Raw genomic sequence first — 12,867 nt, forward strand, 5'->3', positions numbered from 1 at the left:
CTGCACCAGAGAGAAGCAAACATAGGGATCACCCACATGGGTATCTGATTGTATGGGCCACTTGCTCCCCTGGCAGCCCAATGGTTGGAGCAACCTGCCATGTGACTTCATAAGCCACATTAGAGGGTGCTGTAAATTGCCAAGTTGGGTATCAAGTTGTCAGCTTACCTTAGTAGCCACCATCCTCCACAAATGTTGCTGAAAGAAGAAGGGAAAATCCCTCTGGACCACTTTCAGAAGAAGAAGAAGAGGACCCCCCACACACACACACACACACACGCACACACACATACACAAAAAGAAGCAGTCATTGAGGACACCACCAGGTCATCAAAAGAATGAAATCCACCATCCCCCAGACATTTCAGACCTGGCAGCCACTGATGACCCAGCACCAGAGACAATGGTAGCAAGGTCCAAGTTGACGCATCCTGACCTCACCCTCTTCCACAACTAGACCTGCAGAAGAAAGGCACAATGGGAAAAATAATTACACACCAATGTGACAAACAGTCACAGTTGTACAATGGACTGGCATAGATGCCATATTCTGCTGCTGGCAGGGGCACTCCCACCTTCTACAGTACCCAACAATGTTCAACTGTCATTCCTCCATCACTGAAAAATAAAATATGTACCCCTAATTATGCCTGAATAACAGCTAGGATTGTAGAAAACTATACTGCAAATACATGTTCTTTCAGTAAATTTCATACTTTAGCTCATGAACAGCATGTCTCCCACTGATGAAGCAGGTCAGACTGCTCCACTCTTGAACCTACCAAGTTTGTGCCATACATCTGCCTTCTTCAGTGGGCCATCATAATCACCCAGTAGGTGCTCCACAAATTCTCTGGGCAAGAATAATAGAAAATAAATCCTACGCTACCTGGCATACCATTTTTTTCTTTTGGCATTTGTTGACTAGAGAAAAACATTAATAACTGTGGACCATTTACAGGTTCAGCATAAAAGCATTATAAGTGAGTATCCCATGCAGGAAAAATGTATCACCTCTAATTGTTGGTAGTGCAACTAATTAAATGAGTAGTAAACAAATAACACTGAACAATTACATATGATATTTACTCAGTCAGGTTACATTATAGTGCTAGATTAGTACCCTGTGTAGGTGAGGAAGGAAGAGCGCTCAAGGGGACTATAGGGGAGAAGGAGGAAGACGAAGAAGAGGTGGGGAGAGAATGACAGGTTGAAGGAGCCCTGCATTTCCAACTAAAAACAATCATAGCTACTCACTCAGGTACAGTCATCGAACAAAATGTTAACCAAATGCAGACAGATATACATTTGTGACTCACGCACCACAAGTGTAATTCTACATTGTGGTACTAGTGCATGGCTGTAATGCTAAACAACTGCACTATGAATATAGTCTTGCTACATATGCACAAGCATACTGGTCACATGCTTTGTGGTCACATGATGTACTCAGCACCAACATGTTTGTATAGCACACTGCATACCGGCAGTGATTTACAGACAGCGGCACTAGCTGGCTTCATTACCATACCTATATCACTAATTGGCTCTCGCTAGAGCAAAATGAAGCACTAGTTCCATTTCACCCAACACCATTTAGAATCATGCAAACAGAAAAATGAGGCGTTTCAGTAAGTATTATATATATTATGTAGAGTTGAAGTTGTACAGAGTTAGGGATAGAGTTACCACCTGTCCCACTTTGCGAGGGACAGTCCTTCCTTGGGCAGTTGTGTCCTACAAAAAAATTGTAAAAATGGCCAATGTCCTGAGATTTTAGGGCAAAATTATTTCCTATATTTTATGTAATAGTTGCATAAAACAGTTATTCTGTATCTGAAACACCTAAATGTTATCAATAAGCAACTAAAATGATACAAGAATAAGCTTTTATTTAGGCAAAAAAATGAAGTTTTGCCCTTTGTTCTGACCATGGGTATGTTTTGGCCTGCAAAATCTGATGTTTGTACCCCAATTGTCCCATTTTGGGCATTTGAAAAGGTGGCAACCCTAGCTAGGAAAGGAGTATTGCATGGTAAAGTATCTCAGCAAGCACAACAAATCCTATGATGTGTCAGTGTCAGTGAGATTGAGGCAGATGTCATGAAGTGTGTGTAATTGGGAACCCATGACCCTGGCATGGTTTTGTAAATTCTGCATGAGGTGGAGAGAGCTAAATTATATACAGTGGAAACCATGGGAAGGACATGCTGCAAGGAGTATGATGCTGTGGGTCATGTGCTGAGGCATGGTTACAGTATGCACATGCGGGACAGTGTATAGCACTATCTGTAGCTGATAACCATGGGGATAAAATAGAGGAGGCTATGGACTTGGTTATATTACATGCATAGAGATAGGTTGTATGCTCTTCATGATCGATATGCACATACTGTGCCTTGTCAGGGTGAATGTACATGGTCCCATAGTTCTACCCCTTCCCTGCATGGACCTCATAAAGCCCCAGATATTATAAGCCAAAACAGTGGGCACTTTCAGTGCTCACATCAGCTTGGTCCATCCACTGAAGGATGTGATTTCTGACTCCCCACAACCGCAGAGAGCATATGGTGATTATGTTCAAGTCACATGACTCTTCCCTTTCTTATAGTGTTGTACTCATCTGTCAATGTATTCCCTCATCTGTGCAGGTGATAATGAATAAGTCCTGCCCATCTCCTATGCACTGCCTTGCATAGCATGGGTGTGATAACTCATTATTCATCTTATTCTGTGTTTTTTGTGCTATGGCCCATAGTTGCAGACCAGATGCCACCTCTTTCCCAGTGTTGCAATTTACTGTACCTGCCTCAGCATCAGCTGTGGATTTGCTACTATGAGTTCCTCTCCTGATTCTTCACCCCCATCCTTCCTGTGCTGCTATGTTGTGCAGCATGACACATACTCAAAAATATCCCTGATGCAGATGTCTGAACTGTACTACAGTGCCCCTCTTGACATGGAAGCATACCTTCATTAGGCTGATCACATGATCCACTATAGTTCATGTTTCTACATCTACTGCATTAGGCCATTCCCTGTGTTGTGTCTGTGTTACCTGCAACATGCATAAAACATCAAATTGTATGTGGTCTGCCTCCTGCTTGCCTGGTACCTGTATCCATAGACTTGTTGATCTAGCATGTGTGTGCACCTACAAACCAGATGTCCATTTGGTATTGGTCAGATGTTTGCCAAATGTGTGAATCATGGAAACAGTCCATGTAATGCATAGACATATAATAAATAATGCCCTGGGCATTACACATCATGTGGCAGTTCAGGAAATGGAAGCTCTTCCTGTTGATGTATCATAGGCCCTTGTGTGCAATCTATAGTTCACAGGAACTTAGGGAAATAAGCTGTGTTGTAAAATGCCTGGCTGGTCCTGGATCTGTTGTCAGCAGTCATGGGGAAAAATAAAATAAAATGCTTTTTCATAGTGTGTGGCAGAATGTAGAGGAACTGGTTTAGGATTTGCAAGGCTCAAATGTGTAGTATCTCTAACATTTACACAGCACTTTGTTGAAAGGCTCTTGTAGCTGAAATGGTTAAGGTTACACATAACTTAGAATCCACAAAAATGGGCATGCCATGCAAGCCTCTTGATTCCAATGGTGGGCGACATAGTTTGACAAGATCCTTTATGGTTTTGGTGTTCACTCAGAAACAGTCCAAAGTCTGGTAGTCTATGTGCTGATGGTTTGTTCATATACTCTCTGCCCCTTTGTCTACTGCCATGGATATCCATGATGTGTAACATGGTGGGCACTGTTTCCAGTAGTGGCCACTAATACACAATATTAAGCTACTTCTGCTGCTAATCCTGCTATCCCTCCCAACATGTGCACCATCAATCTCAATGTTCAAAGCAGGTATGCAGTGTGGCACAGTGGGCCATGTTATACACTCCATTTTAGGTATTGTCATTTACATAGTCTGTCTTGCTTATTTGCCTGGGGTTCCTCTTTTCCAAGTCATCTGAGCTTCCTACCCTTATTTCTTTCAATCTACTAGTCCTTACACACAAAATTAGATATAACCCTGAATATGCTCCTTCCCTCAAAATGCTGCTTCCTCTATGCAACAATCCTCGTCCATTGAGGTCATCTAACCGTCTCCTAATCCAAACATTCAAAACTAATAACTCTGCTGGTGACTCCCTTCTCAACAATGCTGCAGGTAAAATTTGGAACAAACTTCCCCATGATATTATATCTATGTCTACATTAAGCCAATTCAAAGCTAAGCTAAAAACACATCTGGGTACAATACGAAATTGTCACTGCCTAAACTGGGTAGTTAACCTTCCGCTATACTAACAGTCATTACACCTGACTCTCCTACTTCTCCCTACTATCCTAAATCCTCTCCCTTTTTAAATAAATTATAATTGAACAACATATGTTCTAACTTTGAATGTAAAATAATATTTCACTGTTATTCAATTTGTTTTTGTACCTATGTTTGGAGCTTTTCTCCCCGGGCCTCCGCTGAAAATGGACATGTATCCAGTCGGATCCTCCCGGTCAACAAATGTAAAATAAAAATAAATAAATAAAAAAATAAAAATTGTGCATGCAATAGTGTGGACTGAATACCATGTTGTTTTGCTTCTTGTACAATCTCGCAATTTGTGTATTAAAATCACACAGAAACTGTCTGTTGCCACTAGCTACACTAAATTGTGCCACAAAATTCAGTAGTCATCTATGAATCCTGGCCATTATTTGATATTTTGTCACCCTTTTTAGAGCTCATCTAATAGTTTTTGCAGGGAGGCTTTACCCTGCATCACCTACTATGGGGACTTCACCCCTCCACTCCTCCCACACTTTAATTATAATAACTCTGTGATTGCACTAACTCACACAAAGGAATCTGATTTTCATAAAAAAATGTATCCTTTTCTCTCACATGGTATGTTCTTGGAGTTAGTATATTTAGAAGATAAATATACTAGACAATTTCTTGTACATTTTTAATATTTCACAAGTTTTATAGCCTTATGATCTCATAAACAGGCTATATTTACACATTATGTTAACTAAATGATAGTTTTGAAGAAATGAGCATCCATTGCTGATTAATGATACTTCGGTGTATAAATATGATCATCTGATTTCAGCTTGTGTGTTAAAACAACCTTTAATATATTGATAATGTTTCAATACTTTGTGAGTTTATTTATTTTTGTGCTGATCAGAAAAAAAATAATGTATTCATTTGTGCTGAAGAGATTACAAACAAAATAAATTAAACAGAGAAAAGAGAACAAAAGTAAGTAAAGACCTACATTTGCAAAAAGTAGAAATGCAAAGTCAGTGTTAGATGTAGCGGGAAGAGGATGGGACTAAGGAGTAGGAAAATATTGTTCAAAGTAAGCTGTCTCTCCTCAAATGCTGGACAATTATCTGAAGCACCAGCACTCGAGTTTGGATAGTGGTTTTGAATGTCAGAGGGGCAAGTAGCTAATTTCTGTCAAAGGGACAGGCATCATCTTCTACTAGATCACATCCTGGTATTGACCAGGGAGAAACCCAAGACATGTCAACAACAAAGGAATGCAAAGAGACATCCTGTGTGCACATGAGTGTGTAACATTAATGCTGTTGTCATTGCATACCACCAGTGTTGTCAGGGGGAGCCAATACCACTGTATTTGCAATATAATGAGAATCATAAACAATTCCCTCAACTGATCTCTAATGGTTGCTGTGAAGATAGGTGAAGGCTGCCAGCCTAGCCAGATAGAATTTTGTAGATAATTCTGTCATTTGTAAATATTAATGTAACCCACATGCCCGTTCTCTTTGCTAAATGTTGAACTTCAAAAATGTAACCACATTGCACTCTTCTGGAGGAAAGCTGATAAGTCAAGCATGGTTTAATTCTTTGAAATAATACCCGGAGCCGAGATGTCTGGATGAAGGAAGTCTGGCTATTGTTTTGAGACCAGAGTTAATTGCTAGAATGTGCATGTATAATGTCTTTTATTGCTCTGGCTTCCTGACCAGCTGCAAGACCAAAACAGCTATTAACTTCTGAGCCTGGGAACCAGAAAGAAATTATGTAATCTGAAATGAATCAGTGGTACTGTGTTATCAATTTAAGGACAGAAAGAATGACAGCATTTAGCATTTGTCTTGAGAACATCCAACTGACCAGCACTCTGCCTGGATTCTATATGTAAGTTTATTTTAGAACTGTGTCTTCTCTTAGATATAGCTAGGAAATAGGAAGATTAAATTAGTTTTTTTTTTCTGTACTGATGCCAGAATTGTTCTACTGTATTATTTTAAGTATTTCTCTGTCATCTCTGAACTCTTGACTAGCACTATGTAGTAAGAAGTATTGTCTTGTGTTTTTATTATTTATTATTACATTTTTTTAAACCTTTCAACTGTGGCTGTTTTGTGTAGTGATAATTTAAGCTCTAAGAGTACATTGCATGTATTTTGTGATATTGTACAAAGCCACTCCAGTAGCCTTGCTGTTCAGTCACACTTACTGTTTGAATAATAATATTGTACAGTATAATTGGACACCCTTTCATAAGGGCCTTTTAGTAGCTGATAAATATTAGTGGGTGGTGGCAAGTGGTACTACCATATAGTCTGGGTAAAAGGGGCACAGCTGGACAATCTGTGCCATCCTTCCCCAGGAGTGTCTGTGTGGTTGTATATAACTCTTATCTCAAAGTGTGTGTGTGTGTGTGTGTGTGTCGGCTACTTGGGCAGGGATACGAAGCACTGGTTGGACAGAGAGGGTGCTGGAGGTTTTAGTTTGCCCACTAGGCTGAGATCTGGACCCTATAGCTGTGCCAGTGGGGTATCTTATTGGGGACCTGGAGAGAAAGGGAGAAAGAGAGAAACCAGCCTCAGACTGACTGTGATCTCTGTGTGCTCTTAAGGGAAATTGTACTTTACTGTGTGTGTATTTATTATCCTTTCCCTATATGGATGGCACTCACTGGTGTTAGTGGTGAAGATTGAGGCTCCTTGATTGCTGGGCCAGTGCACGGACATCACATATTAATTGTTTGGCAGTGGTGGGATAGCCACACCACATATTAATTGGTTGGCAAATACTAATTGGCTTGTAGTGGTGTGGGTAGTGAGAATTCCTATAGCTTGTGTACAGTGATCACTGAAGGTGTTTTTGTACTCTAAATCAGCCACGCTATGAAGATTCCGAGTTCAGATCACAATTGTTTTATTTCTTTTGTTAGCTTAGTTAGTCAGGGAGAGCAGGCAAGTATGTCAGCTGAGGAGTACGGAAAGCTGACAAGGAGACAGCTGGCTGAGATATGCCAGGCTAGGGCACTGGTACATGGAAACCTGACTAAGACAGACATGACTGCAGCTTTGGTCACAGCTGCATCAGAAAACAACAACCAGGACGATGATCAGACTGGCAGTGGAGATGTACACACTCAGAGAATTAACAGCTCAACCTTTCTACGGAGGACTTAAAAATCTGTCTAGAGCTAAAGAAACATGAGTTGGAGGCCAAGCATGTGGAAATAGAAGCAGCAGAGAGACTGAGGCATCTAGAGAGTGAGGACAATGAGAAACTGTGATGTTTGCAGGGTGAGGAGAATGAGAAACTGCTACGCCTGAAAACTGAGGACAAGGAAAGGCAGAAGAAGCATGAAAAGAAGATGCTAACTCTTTGCCAGAGTCATGGAGGTAATAGGGAAGGGAGTAACCAGACCCCAGAAACACAAAAGGTATGTACATTTCTTCTGCAGTTTACAGAGGGGGATATTTTGACAGTTTTATTTATATGTTTGAGAGGGTATGTAAACAGTATGATGCTGACCAAAAGCTCTGGGTATGGCTCCTGACCCCTTACTCCATGGTAAAGTTGTAACTGTGTTATCTAAACTTACTGATTGTGAATATTTTGATTAGACTACTATTAAGAACTGTTTGTTAGAATTTTTTAAGCTAACACCTGAAACTTATAGAAAAAGTTTCGTGAGCATAGACGCAAGGCAGATGAAAGTGCATGTGAATATGTTGCTGAACTGAGCACTTATTTTCATAAGTGGGTGAGTGGATGTCAGGTCACCACTTTTGAAGAGATGGCAGACCTTTTGGTGAGGGAACAAGCCCTTAGTACTTTGCCTGAGGACATGAGGATCTGGTTAATTGATAGACAATATGCTACTTCAGATGAGTTGGGGAAGAAGGGAGACCTATACCTAGCAAGCAGGGCATCCCTGCACAGGAAAGGGGCTCCCAGTACTGCTCATGGATCTAAAGGAACCCATGGTGGGCAGCCCAGACTGCCCCAACAGAATCTGCCAGTAGCAGGGGAAGCCACTAGTCCAGGTACATGTCCAGGACCTAGGGTTAAATATTTTGAATGTAACCAGTGGGGCCATGTGGCATACAGATGTCCAAGGAGGCAAGGTGGGGAACAAAATTCGAGATATCCAGAGTAAGTGGGAAAGACAAAATGCCAATAGTAGGTTGTCTTGAGACAACAAGGGTAGTGAACTACCATCCAGCAGATGTCCTGATAGCAAAGGATTTGGATTAGGCATTACCATGTGCTTATGCAGTTACATGCAGTCAGGCAAGGAGACAAGCATGTGGGTCTGTAGCCTGGTGGATACCCAAACAGACTGCATACTTGCAGCCAGGACTGGTGAAGTGGTTAATTCAGGGAGGGAGCTACTCTGTAGCAGTGAGACTGAATGTGAGACACAGCTGCTTGTGGGTACTAATGTTCCTTTGGACGGAGTGACTGCAAAGGCAGAGGTGAGTAGTAGTACCCAGGCTGACAGTGAGGTACCACTGTCAGAGGATGCCAGACCTCCGGTGGAAGGGGAGCTGAGAAGGGTTATACAGAGAGAGTTGAGACAAGCTCAGTTCTCAGACCCTACATTGCAAGGCCTGAGGCAGGTAGCTAGTGAGGCACCTGATTCTCAATGGAAGGGGGATTATGTATACTGGGACAAAGGATTACTGTATAGAGAGTGGACCCCTGAGGGAGGGCTAGGAGGTGAGATAATACAGCATTTCATAGTGCCTAGAGCCTACTGTCTGGAGCTTCTAGCCATAGCCCATGATTTTTCCTTTGCAGGTCATATGGGCATAAAACGTACAAAGAGATGTATTATGCAAAACTTCTATTGGCCTGGAATTTCCAGAGATGTAATAGGGTACTGCAGGACCTGTGAGCATTGCCAAAAGGTAGGCAAGGCAGGAGACAAAGTGAGAGCTCCTTTGATGCCTTTGCCTGTGATTGAGGAGCCATTTCAGAGAGTAGCTATGGATATTGTGGGGCCTCTGAGTACCCCCATGTTCCACAGGGAAAAAGTATATCCTAGTGGTAGTGGATTACACTACACAATACCCTGAGGCAGTGACTTCGTCCTCCATTGAGGCAGAAAAGGTGGCAAATGCTTTGTTAGAGATTTTCAACAGGGTAGGTTTCCCAAAAGAAATACTGACTTACAGAGGTACCAATGCCCTGTCAGACCTGCTGGGTTGTCTGTGGAAGTACTGTGGGATGAAGCACCTGAAGACCACCCCATACCATACCCAGATTAATGGTCTTGTTGAGAGATTAAACTCTACAATCAAGTCTATGCTTTGGGAATTTGCAGACCAGTTTAAGAAGGAGTGGGACAAATATTTGCCCCATCCGTTGCCTGCTTACAGAGAGGTTCCCTAGGAATCCGCAGGTTTTTCACCCTTTGAGTTGCTGTATGGGTATAGGCTGAGGGGACCTCTAGATTTAATTTGTGATGAGTGGGAATGTGAGTGTGAACCTCACAAGGAGTTTGTTGTGGCATATGTCCTAAACTTCAGGACAAAGCTCAGTGAACTCATGGGCTTGGCTCAGGAGAACCTGGCAGAAGTCCAACAACAGAAAAAGATATGGTATGACAGGAATGCTTGAGCTACAGAGTATGCTGTAGGGCAGCAGGTAATGGTTCTCATTCCTGTCAAACACAACAAGCTGCAAGCAGCTTGGGAGGGACCCTACTAGGTGGTAAGGAAGGTCAGTGATGTTAACTACATGGTAGAACTGTTAGGCAAGAGGCAGGGGCACCAACTGCACCATGTTAACATGATGAAACCTTGCCATGACAGGGAGGCCCTTGTGCTATTTGCAGTAGCTTGCAGGAGGAGTCAGAGGGAGACCTGGTGATTGATCTCCTCAGTGATGCTCGGACAGACACCTCAGTGGAAGGGGTAGCAATGTCCCAGCTGCTATCTCCTACCCAATTTTAAGAAATCTGAACAGTGTTACAGGAGTTTGGGGACATGTTCACTGGGAAACCAGGGTGCACCCACCTGGTGCAGCAACATGTGGATACAGGTCCCCAAAGGCATATTAGGCAGGCCCCGTATAGGGTGCCTGAGAGAGCCAAACAGACTCTGAGGGAGGAGATACAGGAAATGTTGGAACTAGGGGTAATTCAGGAGTCCAACAATCCCTGGGCCTCCCCAGTGGTGCTGGTGCCAAAGAAGGATGGCAGCACCAGGTTCTGTGGGGGGTACAGGAAATTAAAAAGTCAAACAGAGTCAGATGCTTATCCCATGCCCAAGACAGATGAGGCCCTAGAGCAGCTGGGTAGGGCTAAGTATCTTACAGCTATTGATCTTACCAAAGGGTTACTGGCAGTTGCCCTTGACACCCAGTGCTAGAGAGAATTCAGCCTTTGTGACTCCCTTTTGACTTGTATGAGTTAACAAAGATGGCCTTTAGGATGAAAAATGCACCAGTGACTTTCCAGAGGCTGGTAGATCACATCCTAGCAGGAGCAGGAGGATTTGCCCTTGCTTATCTAGATGAAATTGTCATCTACAGTCATTCCTGGCAAGAGCACCTTCAACATGTTAGGGAGGTGCTAGGCAGACTACAGAGGGCAGGCTTGACCATTAAGCCAAGCAAATGTCAGGTGGGTATGACAGAGGTCTCCTACCTGGGACATAGAGTGAGGAGTGGTAAGATCGGGCCAGAACCTACCAAAGTAGAAGCCATTCAGGCAACATCCTGCACCTGTTACCAAAAAGCAGGTGAGGGCATTCTTAGGGACAGCAGGGTACTACAGAAAGTTCATTCCCAGTTACAGTACCATAGCTGCTCCCCTCACAGACCTGACAAGGAAGAACAGACCAGATAAGGTAGTGTGGACCCCAGCATGTGAACAGGCATTCCAGGAGCTTAATGAAGCTTTGGGAAGACCCCCTGTGTTAGCCAGTCCAGATTACAGCAAATAATTTGTTGTGCAGGTATATGCTTCAAACCATGGGATGGGGGCTGTACTTAGCCAGATTACTTCAGAGGGAAAAGAGTACCCAGTGGTTTATCTCAGTCATAGGCCCCAATCCAGGGAGGAATGCTATGTAGCTGTAGAAAATGTATGTCTAGCCATAGTGTGGACACTCCATAAACTTCAGTCTTATCTGTATGGAAGAAAATTCACTTTAGGGACAGACCACAATCCCCTAACATGGTTACACAGAGCCAGCCAGCAAAATGCAAAGTTGCTAAGATGAAGCCTAGGGTTACAAGCATATGATATGGCAGTGCAGAACTACAGTGGGATTAGCAATGCCAATGTAGATGAGCTCTCAAGACAGGGAATGGGGTAAGGTATATTCAGATAGACCTAACCTTCTCAAGCAATGTTTCTCAAGGGTTCCTTGAAAAACTAGCTTTAGTTCTCCAGGGGGGGATGTGTGAAGATAGGTGAAGGTTGCGAGCCTACCCAGATAGAATTTTGTAGATAATTCTGCCATTTGTAAATATTAATGTATGCCACATGCTTGTTCTCTTTGCTAAATGTTGAACTTCAAAAATGTAACCACATTGCACTCTGCTGGAGGAATGCTGATAAGTCAAGCATGGTATAATTCTTTGATCTAAAACCCAGAGCCTAGATGTCTGGACGAAGGAATTCTGGCTATTGTTTTGAGACCAGAGTTAATTGCTAGAATTTGCATGTATAATGGCTTTTATTGCTCTGGCTTCCTGACCAGCTGCAAGATCAAAAGGGCTATTAACCTCTGAGTTTCTGTTAGCCTGGGAACCAGAAAGAAATGATGTAGTCTAAAATGAATCAGTTGTACTGTGTTATCAATTTAAGGCAGAAAGAATGAGGGCGTTTAGCATTTGTCTTGAGAACATCCAACTGACCAGTACTCTGCCTGTGTTCTATATATGTATATATGTATTTTAGAACTGTGTCTTCTCTTAGATATAGCCAGGAAATAGGAAGATTAGATTGTTTTTTTTTTTTCTGTATTGATGTCAGAACTTTTCTACTGTATTTTTAAGTATTTTTCTGTGATCTCTGAACTCTTGACTAGCACTGTGTAGTAAGAAGTATTGTCTTGTGTTTTATTATTTATTATTAAATATTTTGAAACCTTTCAACTCTGGCTGTTTTGTGTAGAGATAATTTAAGCTCTAAGAGTACATTGCATGTATTTAGTGATATTGTACAAAGCCACTCCAATAGCCTTGCTGTTCAGTCACACTTACCATTTGGATAATAATATTGCACAGTATAATTGGACACCCTTTCATAGGGGTCTTTTAGTAGCTGATAAATATTAGTGGGTGGTGGCAAGTGGTACTACCGTATAGTCTGGGTAAAAGGGGCACAGCTGGAGAACCTGTGCCAACCTTCCCCTGGAGTGTCTGTGTGGTTTTGTATAACTCTTATCTCAAAGTGTGTGTGTGTCAGCTACTTGGGCAGGGACATCAAGCACTGGTTGGACAGAGAGGGTGCTGGAGGTTTTAGCTTGCCCACTAGGCTGGGATCTGGACCCTATAGCTGTGCCAGTGGGGAATATTATTGGGGACCTGGAGAGAAAGGCAGAAACCAGCCCCAGG

General features: G+C 42.5%; 1 protein-coding gene across 10 annotated transcripts in view; it reads left to right on the forward strand.

The window, feature by feature from the left end:
- SGIP1 (SH3GL interacting endocytic adaptor 1) overlaps positions 1-12,867 on the forward strand; it is a 1,172,197-nt gene that overhangs the window by 1,054,785 nt on the left and 104,545 nt on the right. The window lies entirely within an intron of this gene.

This window comes from Protopterus annectens, chromosome 10.part0, assembly GCF_019279795.1.
Source record: "Protopterus annectens isolate FY-2018-M chromosome 10.part0, PAN1.0, whole genome shotgun sequence".
Classification (NCBI taxonomy): domain Eukaryota; kingdom Metazoa; phylum Chordata; order Ceratodontiformes; family Protopteridae; genus Protopterus; species Protopterus annectens.